We start from the raw sequence: 18,067 nt of genomic DNA, 5'->3' as shown, positions 1-18,067 counted from the left end.
CGCGAGACTACGCTGCCAACGTCACTTCCTCCATGAAACATCGCGAGGGCAACGGGCCTCGGAACAAACGCCCCCTGACGGTTACCATGGGAACCTCCTGCGCCCGCCTGGCATCGCGGCCTGATGTAAAGGCGCAGAGCGCCCCATGCAAGGGCCGTGTTGGGGGCGAAGGTGAGAGGCCGGTCTGTGACGTACTCGCGCCACCTCATCGCCTGTCTTCCTTCCCGCCGCAGATCAGCGCGTCATCCTGTTGCCTCACAAAGCAGCTTGTGAGGTCACCCAGCATCCCTAGAACCAGCCCTGGAGCGCCTGGTTTGCCCCCCACCCGGTGAGGAGCTGCCAAAATCTTAACAACCGGTTCCCCATACCACGTTCCCGCTTAAGGGCTGTGCCCCAGTGTGTCTTGTTTGTACCAACAGGGTTACCGTACGTCCCTGTTTTCCCGGGAGGAACATTTAAAAATTCCTGCCGGACGGCGATTTAAGAACCAAAAAGCCTGACCTGCCCGGGATAATACGGGGGTGTGTTAACCCTGACGAAAGTTCTTTTGTAAAAAGATGGCCCTGAACTAGAAGCGAGCTCCGTTTCACAGCTGTGGGTCCCCACCACGCCCTGGGGGTGTGCTGGGGGACCAGATGTCCCGATTTTATAGGGACAGTCCCGATTTTGGGGTCTTTTTCTTATATAGGCTCCTATTACTCCCCACCCCCGTCCTGATTTTTCACACTTGCTGACTGGTCACCCTAGGGTGTGCACATGCGTGGGTCCCAGCTGCTCCCTGCTCCCCTCATTGAAGCCGGTGTGCAGGGTTACTGCCCTGGGAACTGCAGGGCACCAGTGACATGGGGCCAGCTGCAGACAGGGGCGTGGGGCAGGGCTGGCTGGAGGCAGGGGGTGCAGAGCTGGCTGGAGACAGGAGGGTGTGGGGTTGGCTGGAGGCAAGGGGGTGTGGGACTGGCTGGAGGCAGGACAGGGGCTGGCTGACTTCGGGCAGGGCTGTCGGGGGGTACAGCAGGGGTTGGCTGGAGACGGGGGGTGTGGGGCTGGCTAGCTTCGGGCAGGGGGATGCGGCAGGGCATGCGGCAGGGGCTGGCTGCGGGCAGGGGGTGTCTGGAGACAGGGGTGTCTGGCGGCAGGGCAGGGGGTGTGGCAGGGGCTGGCTGCGGGCAGGGCAGAGGGTGCCTGCGGCAGGGGCTGGCTGCGGGCAGGGGCCGTGGGGGTGGCTGGAGACAGGGGCTGGCTGCGGGCAGGGCAGGGGGTGCGGCATGGGCTGGCTGCAGGCAGGGGGTGCGTGCGGCAGGGGCTGGCTGGAAACGTGCTGGCTGCAGACAGGGAGTGCGGGGATGGCTGGAGGCAGGGGCTGGCTGCGGGCAGGGCAGGGGGTGCGGCAGGGGCTGGCTGTGGGCAGGGGATGCAGGGGTGGCTGGAGACGGGCTGGCTGCAGGCAGGGGGTGCATGCGGCAGGGGCTGGCTGGAAACAGGCTGGCTGCAGACAGGGAGTGCAGAGGTGGCTGGAGGCAGGGGCTGGCTGCGGGCAGGGAGTGCAGAGGTGGCTGCAGGCAGGGGCTGGCTGCGGGCAGGGCAGGGGGTGGGCAGGGGCTGGCTGCAGGCAGGGAGTGCGGGGGTGGCTGCAGGCAGGGGTTGGCTGCGGGCAGGGCAGGGGTAAGGGGCTGGCTGGAGGCAGGGCAGGGGCTGGCTGCAGGCAGGGGGTGCAGGGGTGGCTGGAGGCAGGGCAGGGGGTGTAGGAGTGGCTGGAGGCAGGGGCTGCCTGGGGCAGGGTGGTGGGTGCTCACAGGGAGAGCGGCTCAGAGCAGCCCGAGCAGCAGGACGCAGCCCAGGCCCAGCAGAGCAGCCGGGGACCCACCAGGCAGCAGCGGGAGCCCCAGAGCCAGGGGTCGGGGGAGCAGCAGCAGCACCAGGCGTCGTGTCAGGGCCAGGCAGCAGTCCACATGGCTTCTGCAGCGCAGCGCCCCCGGCGGCCGGAGGAGGAATTACATCACTCCTCGGCCGGAGCCCATCAAAGCCTCAGCGCCCCCTGCAGGGAAGCAGGTTAACAACCGGATCTAAAACTGCTTCAAAATTTAACAACCGGTTCGTGCGAACCAGCTCCAGCTCACCACTGGGCCCCACCCCCTGCATCACGCCAGTATCACCACCTCCCAGCCTGCAGTCATGCCATTGTCCGCTCATTGTCACACCGTCACCAGCATCACCCCAGCATCAGCCCCTCCCCGCCTGCATTTATGCCATCGTCCGCCCCATCCTCACACTGTCACCGGCGTCACCCCAGCATCACCCCCTCCCCATCTGCATTCATGCCATCATCCACCCCATCGTCACACCATCACCGGCGTCACACCAGCATCACCCCCTCCCTGCCTGCAGTCATGCCATCGTCCGCCCCTTCATCACACGGTCACCAGCATCACCCGGTCCCATCCCCTCCACAGTCATGCTGTCATCCCCACATCATCACACCATGACTGGTATCACACCAGCATCACCCTCTCCCCACCTGCAGTCATACCATCATCCACCCCGTCATCACACCATCACTGGCATCACACACCAGCATCACCCCGTCGCCCCCACCCCTGCAGTCTTGCTATCTTCCCCCCATCATCACTCCCTTCCCCCTGCAGTCATGCCGTCGTCCCACATCATCAAACCATCACCGGTATCACACCAGCATCACCCCCTCCCTCCCACAGTCATGCTATCATCCCCCTCATCATCATGCCGTCTCTGGTATCACACCTACATCACTCCCTCCCCACCTGCAGTCATGCCATCATACCCCCCATCATCACACTGTCACTGGTGTCACACCAACATCACCTAGCAGTACTCAGAACCACAATGACATCACACTGACCTCACATTGATGTTACACATGGCTCATCCCATCCTCACACTGTCCTCAAAATGGCATCACCTCACATTGACCCCCATTTTCTGGTATCAGTTTGAAAGAATCAGCTCATTACATTATGCCCTAGACATTTGAACAAAGAGATTGTTGAGTACGTTACAAAACACTTAAGGGTACAATTTTAGTGTCTGAAAAGGGCTTTCTGCTGGCTGTTTGAAGTGATTTTTTTAATGGCAGTTGATCAATTACACTTTGTGATAACAGAAGGAATATCTATTTATCTCTCAAAGCATATAGCACACCTATCAGCTATCTGTGTTGCTTGACTGCAATATGGTCATACTGTGCCGATACCTGAATGTTGATTGTAATATACCTCTATCATCCCTTTTGTTATAGAGGAATTCAATTTGCTTTTCAAACTATATAGACACAGAAATCACTTCACACACAGAAGCCACAGCCGGGATACAAAGTGATAGTTATTAAACATTGGCATATACCATTAGGGTATGTCTTCATTGCAGACTTAACTCGAGTCATATGAATCAGAGTTACTCCTTGGGTTAGCCAAGCTGTTCACATGCACAGGAACCAGTATATTACAGTGTGAGGATGTGAAGCACAGTCTCTCGAGCTGTCAAGTGTAGGGAATTTGCTGGAGTGTGAATGATGTTTTCTGGCATATAAACAGAAAGGGGATCTTTCTACCCTGATGTCTGAATGGTAGATGCATCCTGTAATCATTTCACTGGAAATTTCAGCTATGGGCTGAAATACTGACTTTTGAAATAAGCAAGATATACAGGTTGTGAGAGCAGAATATAGCCTTGAAACTATTAAAAATCTTTCTCACCCAACCCTCCAGTTTTTTCCAGCATTGCCTAGTGATTAGAACAGGAGCTTGGGAGTCAGGAGTTCTGTCCCCTTCTGTGCTACTGACTTACTCTATGATTTGGGCAAGTCACTTAATCTCTGTGCACCTCATTTGCCCTATTTGTAAAATAGGGATAATACCCTCCTTTAAAAGTATTTTAGGATCTACAGATGAAATATGCTATGGAAGTGCAAAGTATTATTAATGCCATCAGTAGATATCTCCTCCTCTTTTGCCATCTCCAGCAGTGGCCTAATAGATGAGACTCACACTCCCACCTTTAACAACTTCAGCCTTCTAAGTGTTTTCTCCCTGTATTGATCTTTGATAATGTGCTACTGATGCACACACCTTTTATGGTGTATTGTTTGCATGTTTGTGAGCACTTCCCCCTAACACATCAACCTCCTCTCTGTGTAGACCAGCTCAAAGTATCCATCTTCTGCTTCTGTACATCTCTCTGCTAGCTATAAAAAAAGAAAATCTCTTCAGAACTCATTGTATAAGAATTCTCTTTGGGAGACAAAGTGAAGATGTAATGCTTTTTACCATGACTAATTAGTATTTCTTCGCCCTGTACCTAAATATCTTCTTGTAAACATTTACATAACATAACAATAAGAGTTTACACATCTATACATCATTGCATCCCAAAGGATCTTAGAATGCAACAAATTATTACAAGTATTTAAAATATAAGAAAGTGAGGTTCATATAATATATTCCACACAGCATGTTGGATCTTACCTAGATAACAACCCACTGAAAAAAAATCTCTTCACACACACACACACACACAAAGAGAGAGAGAGAGTGCTCTCTTGTAGAGACTTTCTTGCTGTTAATCTAAAGTAAAAGTCATTCACTTATTTGAGACTGTATTGGACTTATTGAGAGATGGTATGTCGGTCCCCAATGTGGTGCGTAAATATGGCTGCAAAAAATTGAGCATCCGTGCCATCAAGGGGATCGTATTCAGAAATTAAATCATTCAAGTGTTTCACAGCTTGGAATAGTTCAGCAAAATTTATGAAGATTCCAACTTGCTGGCTCTTCCTGTTCGTCGTCATCATCTTCCTCTTCTGTAGGCGATTTTATCACTTCCTCTAACTCTTTGTTAGTCAGTGTTTCTCTATGGCTCTCAGTTAATTCTTCAATTTCTTCCTCAAGGATGTCAATGAAGCCATCACCACCCACTTGCCTGGCCACCTGAACAATGCATTTCACTTCTTTGTCAATGATCGGGAAACCCTTGAAATCATTCACACATTTTTTCCATAGGTTTCGCCAAGATGCATTGACTGTTTCAGGCTTGATTGCATCCATTGCCTGTTTAATATAAGTGATGCAATCGGCAATGTTGAAGGACTTCCAACACTCCATCACATTAAGATTGGGATCAGCATCCATAGCGCTACGTATCTGTGAGAACGTAAGCCTCGTGTATGTGGCCTTGAAAAAGCAAATCACGCCTTGGTCGAGAGGTTGGAGGATGGAGGTGGTATTGCGGGGGGAGAAAGACGACTTCAATGTTGTTATGCGCAAACCGGAGTGCCACAGGGTGGCCAGGAGCATTGCCTACGATCAGCAACGCTTTAAAGTCAAGTCCTTTCTCTTCGAGGTACCGCTTGACCTCCGGAATGAAACACTTGTGGAACCAATCCAGAAATAATGCTGCCCTCACCCAAGCCTTTTTATTTGATTGCCAGAACACAGGAAGGAGATTTTTGTTCTTGCCTTTTAGGGCACGGGGATTTGCAGCCCTGTAGACCAAGCCCGGCTTTATTAAATGCCCAGCTGCATTGCCATAAAACAACACAATCACACGGTCCCTAGCTGCTTTGAAGCCAGGGGTTTGTCTTTCTGATTTTGAAGTGTAAGTGCGGTGGGGTATTTTTTCCTGGAAGAGCACAGTCTCGTCAGCATTAAAAACTTGTTCGGGAAGATAGCCCTTTTCTTCTATGATTTTCTTTAATTGTTCGGGGTAGGCTTTTGCTGCCTCTTCATTGGCAGATGCAGCTTCACCAGTAGTCTGCACGTTTTTGAGGTTGAAGCGGTTCCTAAAACTGTTAAGCCAACCTTGGCTGGCTTTGAATTCCTTCTCATCAGAAGGCTGTCCCTCTTCAGCGGGAGGTTTGAACAGCACGTAGAGGCTAAGAGCCTTTTCTTGCAACGTGTTGCCATCAATAGGCACATGTTTACAGTTCGTCTTCCAGCCATAAGTTTAATGCCTTTTCAGTCTTCACTAAAGTCTTATCATGCACCTGGCTCGTCACCTTAGCAGTTATTGGAGCACTTGATGCCACGGCTTGACGAATTTCTCTCTCTCGAATCTTGAGGGCACGGATGCTACATTCGTTGCGGCCATATTTACATGCCACGTTGGAGACTGACATACTGTCTCTCAATAAGTCCAACACAGCCAGTTTTTCCTCCAGCTTTGGAACAGGTCGCTGTTTCTTCGGTTGAGCACCAGATGAAGTAGTTAGTTTGTGTTTAGGGGCCATGTTGTATGAAAAATACGTACAGTATCTTTAAACACTAGAATTACACTAAGCGCGGCGAGATGCTCACACTTTGAGAGTCATGCAGGAACTGAGACCGACTGAGGGAACAGCAGATTCATGTCTCCTATCTCACGCTCACTCCGGGGCATAAGCTCACTGAGTGGGATGGTGGGTGGAATCGCCTGTGCTATTTACAGGTATCTTGTTATTTTTCTTTTTTTTTGCCGAGCAAGTATAGTTGAATTCGCGTAAGTTAAATGCGTGTATGATGCAACTCACCTGTATACCCATGTCTGTTGTTGGTGGAATGTGTCAAACTCTCTCTACCGTTTGTTATTGTCACAGATTGTCACGGAGTCCCCAGGCGATGCTCTGGAACTGCTCCCTATGAAGCCAGTCAGGACTCTGGGGAAGTCTCCTTTCTGTGAGCAGACTGTCTTCAGGACACACAGCTCACACCGCTTCCACCTTCCTGGGTCTGACCTCGGAGCATTCAGCATCCTCTGCCCCTCCATGCGCTTCCCACAGCAAGTCTGCCCAGGCGGGGTCTTGGGGAAGCCAGAGGGTCCTGCACCCCAACTTCGCAGTCAGATGGGACTCTCAGCCAGCCAGTAAAACAGAAGGCTTATTAGACGACAGGAACTTGGTCTACAACAGAGCTTGTAGATGCAGAGAACAGGACCCCTCAGCTGGGTCCATTTTGGGGGGCAGTGAGCCAGATAACCCCGTCTGCACTTCACTCCATGTCCCCAGCCAGCCCCAAACTGAAACTCTCTCCAGCGCCCCCTCCTCTGGGCTTTTTCCCTTTCTGGGCCAGGAGGTCACCTGATTCCTTTGTTCTCCAACCCTTTAGCTCTCACCTTGCAGGGGGGAAGGGCCAGGCCATCTGTTGCCAGGAAACAGGGTGTTGGCCATTCTCTGTGTCCAGACCCCTGCACACACCTGCCCTCTAGGGCTCTGCAATGATCATGCACCCTTATCCCACCACCTAGATACTTAAGAACTGCATAGGGGAAACTGAGGCACCCCCACAATATTCAGAGGAAACATTAAGAACAGTCCCGCTTCGTCACACAGATTATTCCAATAAGTGAGACCATGTGAAGAGTGATATAGTTCTATATTTGTCAGTGTTAGAGATGGCAACTGTAGCTGTTAGCAGTTCATCCCTCATGCTTTTTTAGAATATATTTTTGTGTGGGTTTAGCGCTGGCAAAAGGTTAGTTCAGCAGTCCTGGAGACTGAAGTTTTCTGTCCACAGGAGAGATCAGTTGTGCAAGCCTTTCCCCCGCAAGTACACTGCCCACCAACAACGTGCCTCATCCCTGACTGCATGAACCACTTCAAGAGATAAAAAGGTCATTGAATCACTTTGCCCTTTCAATACTTGGCCTTCCTGCTGAGACTGATAATAAGAGTGCCAGCTGTGGTTTTAATTATCTAGACACTTGTCCTCTAAGAACTAGAATGAGAGCCACCAATGATCAGCTGGAAATATCTTTTGGTCACTGCTGACCTGATCTAGTTTCAAACAGGGGATTTAGACCTGAAAAACCCTAGGGCTCCTTACTACCCAGTCTCTCATGGATCCTTCATGCTGGCTGAAAGAGGTTCCTGGACTAGAAGCTTTTCTAAAAGCTGACATCCTTAGGCCAGAACTGAAAAATTGATGTAAAAAAATCGTAAACTTAGTCAGGCTGAGATTTTACAGACAACTTCTCTACAGTTATTGCAATAGCCCAGAGCAATGGAAACTATGTGGTTTAAGCCTCTGTCCCTCCATCCGATTTATGGTAGTGTTCATAATAGCCACAAAGTGGGCATTCCCATCCCCTTCAAACTGTATGACTATCTGTTTAGTCCATACACCCAAGTGTACCCTACACATATCGATTCATATTTAACACATATTAGAAGGACAAAAAAGCTTTATTTTTGTAGTTAATGACCGCCCCCCTAAGTCATGTGGTGAGTGGGACAAAAGTTGTAAACACATAATAATAATGTGATGTATTTATTACTTTTGATTAGTTATTGTAAGAGGGAACAAAATTAAAGGATAGATTTGCAGTGGAGAGTAGGCCCTGCACAAACAAGCTCAGGACAGTTAGGTGTTGATGTTACACTCCCAGGACAGGAACATTTTTAAGTTTTATTGGAGTAAATAAAACTGGAGTATTATTAAACTTAGTATCAAAACAAACAAACACAGCTTGCACAAGGCCCATTGCTGCTCAGTTCTTCCAGAGCATACACAGCTTTTCTTCTTCAACCCCCTCAGCAGACCTTCAATCCTTAAAGGGACAGGACACAGATAAATTTAACCCTGACATTCCCTTTTGAGTGCTACTCTCCCCCTTCATACCTGTAATGTTAGCCCAACATTCCTATTTACAAAATATAACATACAGCCCATTCATTTAACTTATTAGTAGTAGTCCATGAATTCCACAGGCTCATCATAGTATGCAGTGTTGAGGCAGGGTGACCAGACAGCAATTGTGAAAAATCGGGACGGGGGGGAGAGGGGGGTAATAGGAGCCTATATAAGAAAAAGACCCCAAAATTGGGACTGTCCGTATAAAATTGGGACATCTGGTCACTCTAGCAGTGTTGATATAGCCATGTTGGTCCCAGGATATTAGAGAGATAAGGTAGGTGGGTAATATCTTTTATTGGACCAACTTCTGTTGGTGAGAGAGAGAAGCTTTTGAGCTTTCACACAGAAGAAGAGTTTTGTGTAAGCTCATCTCTCTCACCAACAGAAGTTGGTCCCATAAAAGATACTAGCTCACCTGCCTTGTCTCTCTAAGCTCATAATTGATATTCTCAACTGAGTGTTAGGTCTCTCCTCCTTCATAAATTCAGATGCTTATGGTGGAAACTTCTGCATCTCTCTTCAGTTTATTCTACATTAAGTAGAAAGTTTCTGCAGCAAATGCAGGCCTGCTGTCCAACAGAACAGCCAGTTCTAAACATATTAAATTACCAAAGATGTTCCTATCTTATGGAAATAACAGTTCCTATATGATCAATGGGATAACCATGTGACTCCAAGACACTGGGCATGTGACAAGCTATTTAGAAAAGCATCTACTAAATTAACATAATAACAAACTATCCAGAACTATAAAACACTTAATTTAGAACAATAGCCATACCAAGAGTCACTATTACAAATATTGCATCAGCCTTGAGTAGAATGCTGGATAAGGTATAGGAGTACGCACTTGGAATGGCATATGACAAACACGAGGACAACCCCAGAGCGCATTCCCCAATCCAGTAGTTGGTTTTAGATATTGCTAAGTCATATGTCAATGTTCGTGGGGCTCTTCTCTCTTTAGCTGGACAACCTCACATGTCAGTGGATTGTTCTGGAGATCTGTCCTCTAGTGCCCTACTTGTTTCAGGTTCCATGGTTATGGTTTGGGATTCACATCTGTCAGTGGCTGGTGTAAATGTCACATCACTCTCATCAGCAGTTTTCGCATTGACAGGGTGAGCAACAGGCTCATATCCCCAGCATGGATAAAACGCTTCTGCCCTTGCAGTGGATTCATTTTCATTCTCACTATCAGAATCACTGGAGTCCAAATTTGTGTCCTTATTTTGATCTCTTACTGCATTAGTTTGCCTTATTCTCTGTATTTTCAGCTGTGGTGGCTTCGATGGTGGTGTTATGTCCACAGGTAAGAAGCCCACAGGGAAGTAAAAGATTACAGTGAAGAACTCTAATACCTTCTTTTCCATCTTCCATATTTACTTCATAGATTAGACTATCCCCTTTCCTTTCAAGAACGACATGAATTGTATCTTCCCAGCAGCATTTTAATTTCCCCTCTTTCTGAAAGATTCCTGACAAGTACTCTGTCACCTGGCAAGAGGGCAGTGTCATGCCTTTTCTGATGATCATCATGATTCTTTCCATGAGCAGCAGATTGTTTAGAACATTCTGATGCCAGTTCATAAGATTCTTTCATCTGTTGTTTCCATTTCTCTACATAATATTTCCAGTCCCCAGGTGCAGATTCAGAGTTTATAGGTAGGCCAAATGTGATGTAAATGAGCAAACATGGTGATAATCCACACAATTAATAGAATGCTAAGACCCCTGTAGCCTCACTTCTGGCAAAGTGATAGGCATACATTACCTTATTAAGGGAATCCTTTCACTTTGACTTTTTTTCTGTGGCAGGGTTCTCAATGTGGCCAGCACAGTTTGGTTCAGCCTTTCTACTTGCCCACTACCCTGTGGGTGGTGTGGGTTGTGTGAGGGGTTTCAATATTACAGTAGTTCTATAACCTTCTGAATAAATTATTTTCAAACTCTGCCTCTAGGTCGTGCTGACGCCTTTTAAAACTAAGTCACTGAAGATCTTGTCTGCCACAGTCCTTCCTGGCTTCTTAGCGGTGGCAGGGTAGGCTTGAACAAACCTCATGACGTGATCCACAATGACTAAGATGTAGTCTTATCCTCCTTTGCGTCTCTCTGGATGCAAGAGGCTTATCGATATAAGCTCAAATCATTCTGTTTTAGCTGTTAGTTGGTGGAACTCTGGAAGGCTGGTGAAGTGTCCATTTGCCCTTTTGCTGTAGCAATAAACTGTAAAATCTTATCTTTTAATGCAAGCAATGTAGATAATCCCTGATCTTCCAACTCTTCCCACCCATTTAAGTGGCTTCTTATATATTCGGTTAAAGCAAAATGGCTTTTTGCTACAGTTTCACTGTGACTTGTCCCGGAAATGCCCAGAGAGCCTGTCATAAATATAAAGGGAAGGGTAAACCCCTTTGAAATCCCTCCTGGCCAGGGGAAAGCTCCTCTCACCTGTAAAGGGTTAAGAAGCTAAAGGTAACCTCGCTGGCACCTGACCAAAATGACCAATGAGGAGACAAGATACTTTCAAAAGCTGGGACGAGGGAGAGGAACAAAGGGTCTGGGTCTGTCTGTGTGCTTCTTGCCAGAGACAGAACAGGAATGGAGTCTTAGAACTTTTAGTAAGTAATCTAGCTAGGTATGTGTTAGATTATGATTTCTTTAAATGGCTGAGAAAAGAATTGTGCTGAATAGAATAACTATTTCTGTCTGTATATCTTTTTTGTAACTTAAGGTTTTGCCTAGAGGGATTCTCTATGTTTTGAATCTAATTACCCTGTAAGATATCTACCATCCTGATTTTACAGGGGGGATTTCTTTTTCTATTTACTTCTATTTTTTATTAAAAGTCTTCTTGTAAAAACTGAATGCTTTTTCATTGTTCTCAGATCCAAGGGTTTGGGTCTGTGGTCACCTATGCAAATTGGTGAGGCTTTTTATCCAACATTTCCCAGGAAAGGGGGGGTGCAAGTGTTGGGAGGATTGTTCATTGTTCTTAAGATCCAAGGGTCTGGGTCTGTAGTCACCTAGGCAACTTGGTGAGGCTTTTTACCAAACCTTGTCCAGGAAGTGGGGTGCAAGGTTTTGGGAAGTATTTTGGGGGGACAGACGCGTCCAAACAGCTCTTCCCCAGTAACCAGTAATTGTTTGGTGGTGGTAGCGGCCATTCCAAGGATAACGGGTGTAATATTTTGTACCTTGGGGAAATTTTGACCTAAGCTGGTAAAGATAAGCTTAGGAGGTTTTTCATGCAGGTCCCCACATCTGTACCCTAGAGTTCAGAGTGGGGGAGGAACCTTGACATGGTGGCACAGTGGTGGGATTAACCTGAAATCATTTGAGATCCAGTTGAGATTTTTTGAACTAGAAATACAGAGTTTAAAAAGGAAATTTTTTTTTCTTTGGAAAGAAAGTCCAGAAAGCAGCTTTGAAACTTTGGCCAAGCAGAGACAAAAGGGGATTATCTTGTGAATTGCAGGTTTTTTTGCCTGGAGGCAGGGTACTTAACTCCTGCAGGGAAATTCACAGTCTTCCAACCCATTGTTTTTTTTTTTTTTTTTTTTCTTTTCTTCCTAAAAGTAAATAGGGGGTGTGTGTTCTACCCATTTGCTTTTTCTTTGGGCTGGGTAAGCAGGTTTCCAAGCAGTTGGAGGTTTTTTGCTTTAATTTGGGCCCAGAGCAGAGACAAGGGAATTGTCTTTTTCTGTAGGCTGACAATCACTATCAGAGAATAGGTATTCTATTGCAGCACAGCAAAATTTTACAGCCAAGTTTTGTTTGTTTATTTCTAAACCTCGGGTGTAAAGTTAGTTAAAAACAGAGAGGTTAGAATGACCAAATCCTCAGCTCGACTACAGCTGGAATTAGCCAAATTTCAGGCTGAGGAAAGACAAAGGGAACATGAAAGACAGATAGAACTCATGCGGCTGAAGAAGGAACAAGAAAGGGAGGCAGCGAGAGAAGCAGAACAACACCAAGCGGCTGCTCACAGGAGAGCTATGGAAGCAAGGGACAAAGAACTGGAGGAGAAGGAAAAAGAGAGGAAGTATGTGGAGGAGATGGAGAAGATAAAGGCCCAGCAGAATATACCAACAAACCCTAGCAATCCTTCTCCAGGTACCACTTCCCATCCCAGAAAGTTCCCCACCTACAAGGCAGGTGATGATACTGAGGCCTTCTTAGAAAACTTCGAAAGGGCCTGCCTTGGGTACAACATCTCTACTGACCAATACATGGTAGAGCTGAGGCCGCAGCTCAGTGGACCCTTAGCTGAGGTGGCAGCTGAAATGCCTAAAGAACACATGAACAAGTATGAACTGTTTAAATCCAAGGCAAGAGTCAGAATGGGGATAACACCCGAGCAGTCTCGTCGGAGGTTCAGAGCCCTAAGGTGGAAACCAGACGTGTCATTTACCCGACATGCCTACCACATTGTGAAACATTGGGATGCCTGGATATCAGGAGCAAGTGTTGAATCTCCAGTAAATTTGCCCTTCCTAATGCAAATGGAACAATTCTTAGAGGGTGTTCCTGAGGAAATAGAAAGATACATCCTAGATGGGAAACCCAAAACTGTAATTGAGGCAGGAGAGATTGGAGCCAGATGGGTGGAGGTGGCAGAGAAGAAGAAAACTGGTCGCAGTTGGAGCGGAGACCAGAAGGGACCACCCCAGACCACACCTTATTACCGGGGGCCGCCCAAAGCCCCACCTACCTCCCAAAGAACCCTCCAGACCCCTTATCGTCCCACCACCCCGTTCTCCAGCAACCCTCCTCGCCCCAGTGACCCGTCAGCTGGACGATGTTTTAAGTGTAACGAGCTGGGGCATGTAAAGGCCAACTGCCCCAAGAACCCCAACAGATTACAGTTCATTGCACCGGAATCACACCAGAGGTCCACAGGCCCAGATACCTCCCAGATACCCTTGGAGCGGAGGGAAACTGTGAGTGTGGGTGGGAAGAAGGTCACCGCGTGGAGGGATACCGGAGCACAAGTGTCAGCTATCCATGCTTCCTTAGTGGACCCCAATTTAATCAACCCAGAGATCCAAGTGACGATTCAACCCTTCAAGTCCAACTCTTTCAATTTGCCTACAGCCAAGTTGCCTGTCCAGTACAAGGGCTGGTCAGGAATGTGGACTTTTGCAGTCTATGATGATTATCCCATCCCCATGCTGTTGGGGGAAGACTTGGCCAATCATGTGAAGCAGGCCAAGAGGGTGGGAATGGTCACCCGCAGCCAGGCTAAACAAGCCGTGAGGCCTAGCTCTGTTCCGGAAACTTCTATCAGGACCCAGTCAGAGGTGATGGACCTGGACCCCAGGCCAATGTCTGCAACAGCAGTAGTGGATCCAGTCCCAGAGACCCAGACGGAACCAGTCCCAGAACCGGAACCAGCCGAACAACCAACACCAGACCCCGTGTCAGCACTGAATCCAGTACTTGCAACCTCAACAACAGAGGGCCCCACCGAACCTGAACTGGCAGCAGCCGATAACCCTACACAAGAGGCTCAGCCGGAGCCTGAATCCCAACATAGTGCACCAGCGGAGAGCGGTTCACAGTCAACAGAAACAGCTCCATCCCCTATATCGCTTCCAGAGGGACCAAGCCTAGGTCCACAATCCCATGAGGAACTGATGTCTCCAGCATCAAGGGAACAGTTCCAGACCGAACAGGAAGCAGATGAAAGCCTCCAGAGAGCTTGGACGGCGGCACGGAGCAACCCACCGCCTCTCAGCTCTTCTAATCGATCCAGGTTTGTTGTAGAAAGAGGACTTTTATACAAGGAAACTCTTTCTGGTGGACACCAGGAAGACTGGCATCCTCAGAGACAGTTGGTAGTTCCAACTAAATACCGGGCCAAGCTCTTGAGCTTAGCCCATGATCACCCTAGTGGCCATGCTGGGGTGAACAGGACCAAAGACCGTTTGGGGGGGTCATTCCACTGGGAGGGAATGGGCAAGGATGTTTCTACCTATGTCCAGTCTTGTGAGGTGTGCCAAAGAGTGGGAAAACCCCAAGACCAGGTCAAAGCCCCTCTCCAGCCACTCCCCATCATTGAAGTTCCATTTCAGCGAGTAGCTGTGGATATTCTGGGTCCTTTTCCGAAAAAGACACCCAGAGGAAAGCAGTACATACTGACTTTCATGGATTTTGCCACCCGATGGCCGGAAGCAGTAGCTCTGAGCAACACCAGGGCTATAAGTGTGTGCCAGGCACTAGCAGACATTTTTGCCAGGGTAGGTTGGCCCTCCGACATCCTCACAGATGCAGGGACTAATTTCCTGGCAGGAACTATGAAAAACCTTTGGGAAGCTCATGGGGTAAATCACTTGGTTGCCACTCCTTACCACCATCAAACAAATGGCATGGTGGAGAAGTTTAATGGAACTTTGGGGGCCATGATACGTAAATTTGTAAATGAGCACTCCAATGATTGGGACCTAGTGTTGCAGCAGTTGCTCTTTGCCTACAGAGCTGTACCACATCCCAGTTTAGGGTTTTCCCCATTTGAACTTGTATATGGCCGTGAGGTTAAGGGGCCATTGCAGTTGGTGAAGCAGCAATGGGAGGGATTTACACCTTCTCCAGGAACTAACATTCTGGACTTTGTAACCAACCTACAAAACACCCTCCGAACCTCTTTAGCCCTTGCTAGAGAAAACTTACAGGATGCTCAAAAAGAGCAAAAAGCCTGGTATGATAAACATGCCAGAGAGTGTTCCTTCAAAGTAGGAGACCAGGTCATGGTCTTAAAGGCGCTCCAGGCCCATAAAATGGAAGCATCGTGGGAAGGGCCATTCACGGTCCAGGAGCGCCTGGGAGCTGTTAATTATCTCATAGCATTCCCCACCTCCAACCGAAAGCCTAAGGTGTACCATATTAATTCTCTAAAGCCCTTTTATTCCAGAGAATTAAAGGTTTGTCAGTTTACAGCCCAGGGAGGAGACGACGCTGAGTGGCCTGAAGGTGTTTACTACGAAGGGAAATGTGCTGGTGGTGTGGAAGAGGTGAACCTCTCCATGACCCTTGGGCGTATGCAGCAACAGCAGATCCAGGAGCTGTGCACTAGCTACGCGCCAACGTTCTCAGCCACCCCAGGACTGACTGAACGGGCATACCACTCCATTGACACAGGTAATGCTCACCCAATTAGGGTCCAACCTTACCGGGTGTCTCCTCAAGCTAAAACTGCTATAGAACGGGAGATCCAGGATATGTTACAGATGGGGGTAATCCGCCCCTCTGAAAGTGCATGGGCATCTCCAGTGGTTCTAGTTCCCAAACCAGATGGGGAAATACGTTTTTGCGTGGACTACCGTAAGCTAAATGCTGTAACTCGCCCAGACAACTATCCAATGCCATGCACAGATGAACTATTAGAGAAACTGGGACGGGCCCAGTTCATCTCTACCTTGGACTTAACCAAGGGGTACTGGCAGGTACCGCTAGATGAATCTGCCAAGGAAAGGTCAGCCTTCATCACACATCTCGGGCTGTATGAATTTAATGTACTCCCTTTCGGGCTGCGAAATGCACCCGCCACTTTCCAAAGACTTGTAGATGGTCTCCTAGCGGGATTAGGAGAATATGCAGTCGCCTACCTTGACGATGTGGCCATATTTTCGGATTCCTGGGCAGACCACCTGGAACATCTACAAAAAGTCCTTGAGCGCATAAGGGAGGCAGGACTAACTGTTAAGGCCAAGAAGTGTCAAATAGGCCTAAACAGAGTGACTTACCTTGGACACCAGGTGGGTCAAGGAACTATCAGCCCCCTACAGGCCAAAGTGGATGCTATCCAAAAGTGGCCTGTCCCAAAGTCAAAGAAACAGGTTCAATCCTTCTTAGGCTTGGCTGGTTATTACAGACGATTTGTACCGCACTACAGCCAAATCGCTGCCCCACTGACAGACCTAACCAAAAAGAAACAGCCAAATGCTGTTCAGTGGACCGGAAAGTGTCAGAAGGCCTTTAACAAGCTTAAAGCGACACTCATGTCTGACCCTGTACTAAGGGCCCCAGACTTTGACAAACCGTTCCTAGTAACCACAGATGCGTCCGAGCGTGGTGTGGGAGCAGTTTTAATGCAGAAAGGACCTGATCAAGAATTCCACCCTGTAGTGTTTCTCAGCAAAAAACTGTCTAAGAGGGAAAGCAACTGGTCAGTCACTGAAAAAGAATGTTATGCCATTGTCTAAGCTCTGGAAAAGCTACGCCCATATGTTTGGGGACGGCGTTTCCACCTGCAAACCGACCATGCTGCACTAAAGTGGCTTCACACCGTCAAAGAAACTAACAAAAAACTTCTTCGGTGGAGTTTAGCTCTCCAAGATTTTGATTTCGACATCCAACACATCTCAGGAGCTTCTAACAAAGTGGCTGATGCACTCTCCCGTGAAAGTTTCCCAGAATCAACTGGTTAAAATCGTCCTTGAGATGTGGAAAATATTGTTAGTCTTTATGTACTTGGTAGTATATTTAGAGATGCATGTGTCTCATTAACTCTGTTGTTCCTAGAGCTCCAGGAAGAAATCCCAGCCAGTGTTTCACCCTAGCTGAGATTTGGGGGGCGTGTCATAAATATAAAGGGAAGGGTAAACCCCTTTGAAATCCCTCCTGGCCAGGGGAAAGCTCCTCTCACCTGTAAAGGGTTAAGAAGCTAAAGGTAACCTCGCTGGCACCTGACCAAAATGACCAATGAGGAGACAAGATACTTTCAAAAGCTGGGACGAGGGAGAGGAACAAAGGGTCTGGGTCTGTCTGTGTGCTTCTTGCCAGAGACAGAACAGGAATGGAGTCTTAGAACTTTTAGTAAGTAATCTAGCTAGGTATGTGTTAGATTATGATTTCTTTAAATGGCTGAGAAAAGAATTGTGCTGAATAGAATAACTATTTCTGTCTGTATATCTTTTTTGTAACTTAAGGTTTTGCCTAGAGGGATTCTCTATGTTTTGAATCTAATTACCCTGTAAGATATCTACCATCCTGATTTTACAGGGGGGATTTCTTTATTTCTATTTACTTCTATTTTTTATTAAAAGTCTTCTTGTAAAAACTGAATGCTTTTTCATTGTTCTCAGATCCAAGGGTTTGGGTCTGTGGTCACCTATGCAAATTGGTGAGGCTTTTTATCCAACATTTCCCAGGAAAGGGGGGGTGCAAGTGTTGGGAGGATTGTTCATTGTTCTTAAGATCCAAGGGTCTGGGTCTGTAGTCACCTAGGCAACTTGGTGAGGCTTTTTACCAAACCTTGTCCAGGAAGTGGGGTGCAAGGTTTTGGGAAGTATTTTGGGGGGACAGACGCGTCCAAACAGCTCTTCCCCAGTAACCAGTAATTGTTTGGTGGTGGTAGCGGCCATTCCAAGGATAACGGGTGTAATATTTTGTACCTTGGGGAAGTTTTGACCTAAGCTGGTAAAGATAAG

At 47.8% G+C, this 18,067-nt stretch overlaps 2 long non-coding RNA genes across 2 annotated transcripts in view; one reads left to right on the top strand and one right to left on the bottom strand.

The window, feature by feature from the left end:
• Positions 1 to 7: 7 nt before the first annotated feature.
• Positions 8 to 10,592, top strand: LOC142068419 (uncharacterized). The gene is made up of 2 exons (XR_012664256.1): positions 8 to 328; positions 6,602 to 10,592. It is a non-coding gene; the product is annotated as an uncharacterized LOC142068419 (long non-coding RNA).
• A 94-nt stretch (positions 10,593 to 10,686) lies between these two features.
• The window catches only part of LOC125644414 (uncharacterized), a 42,817-nt gene continuing 35,436 nt past the window's right edge, over positions 10,687 to 18,067 (bottom strand). Inside the window, exon 5 of the long non-coding RNA XR_012664255.1 lies at positions 10,687 to 11,017. This is a non-coding gene — a long non-coding RNA (uncharacterized LOC125644414). The remainder of the gene's footprint in view (positions 11,018 to 18,067) is intronic.

Source organism: Caretta caretta, chromosome 10, assembly GCF_965140235.1.
Source record: "Caretta caretta isolate rCarCar2 chromosome 10, rCarCar1.hap1, whole genome shotgun sequence".
Classification (NCBI taxonomy): Eukaryota; Metazoa; Chordata; order Testudines; family Cheloniidae; genus Caretta; species Caretta caretta.
This window is presented reverse-complemented; position numbering and strand designations above follow the sequence as displayed.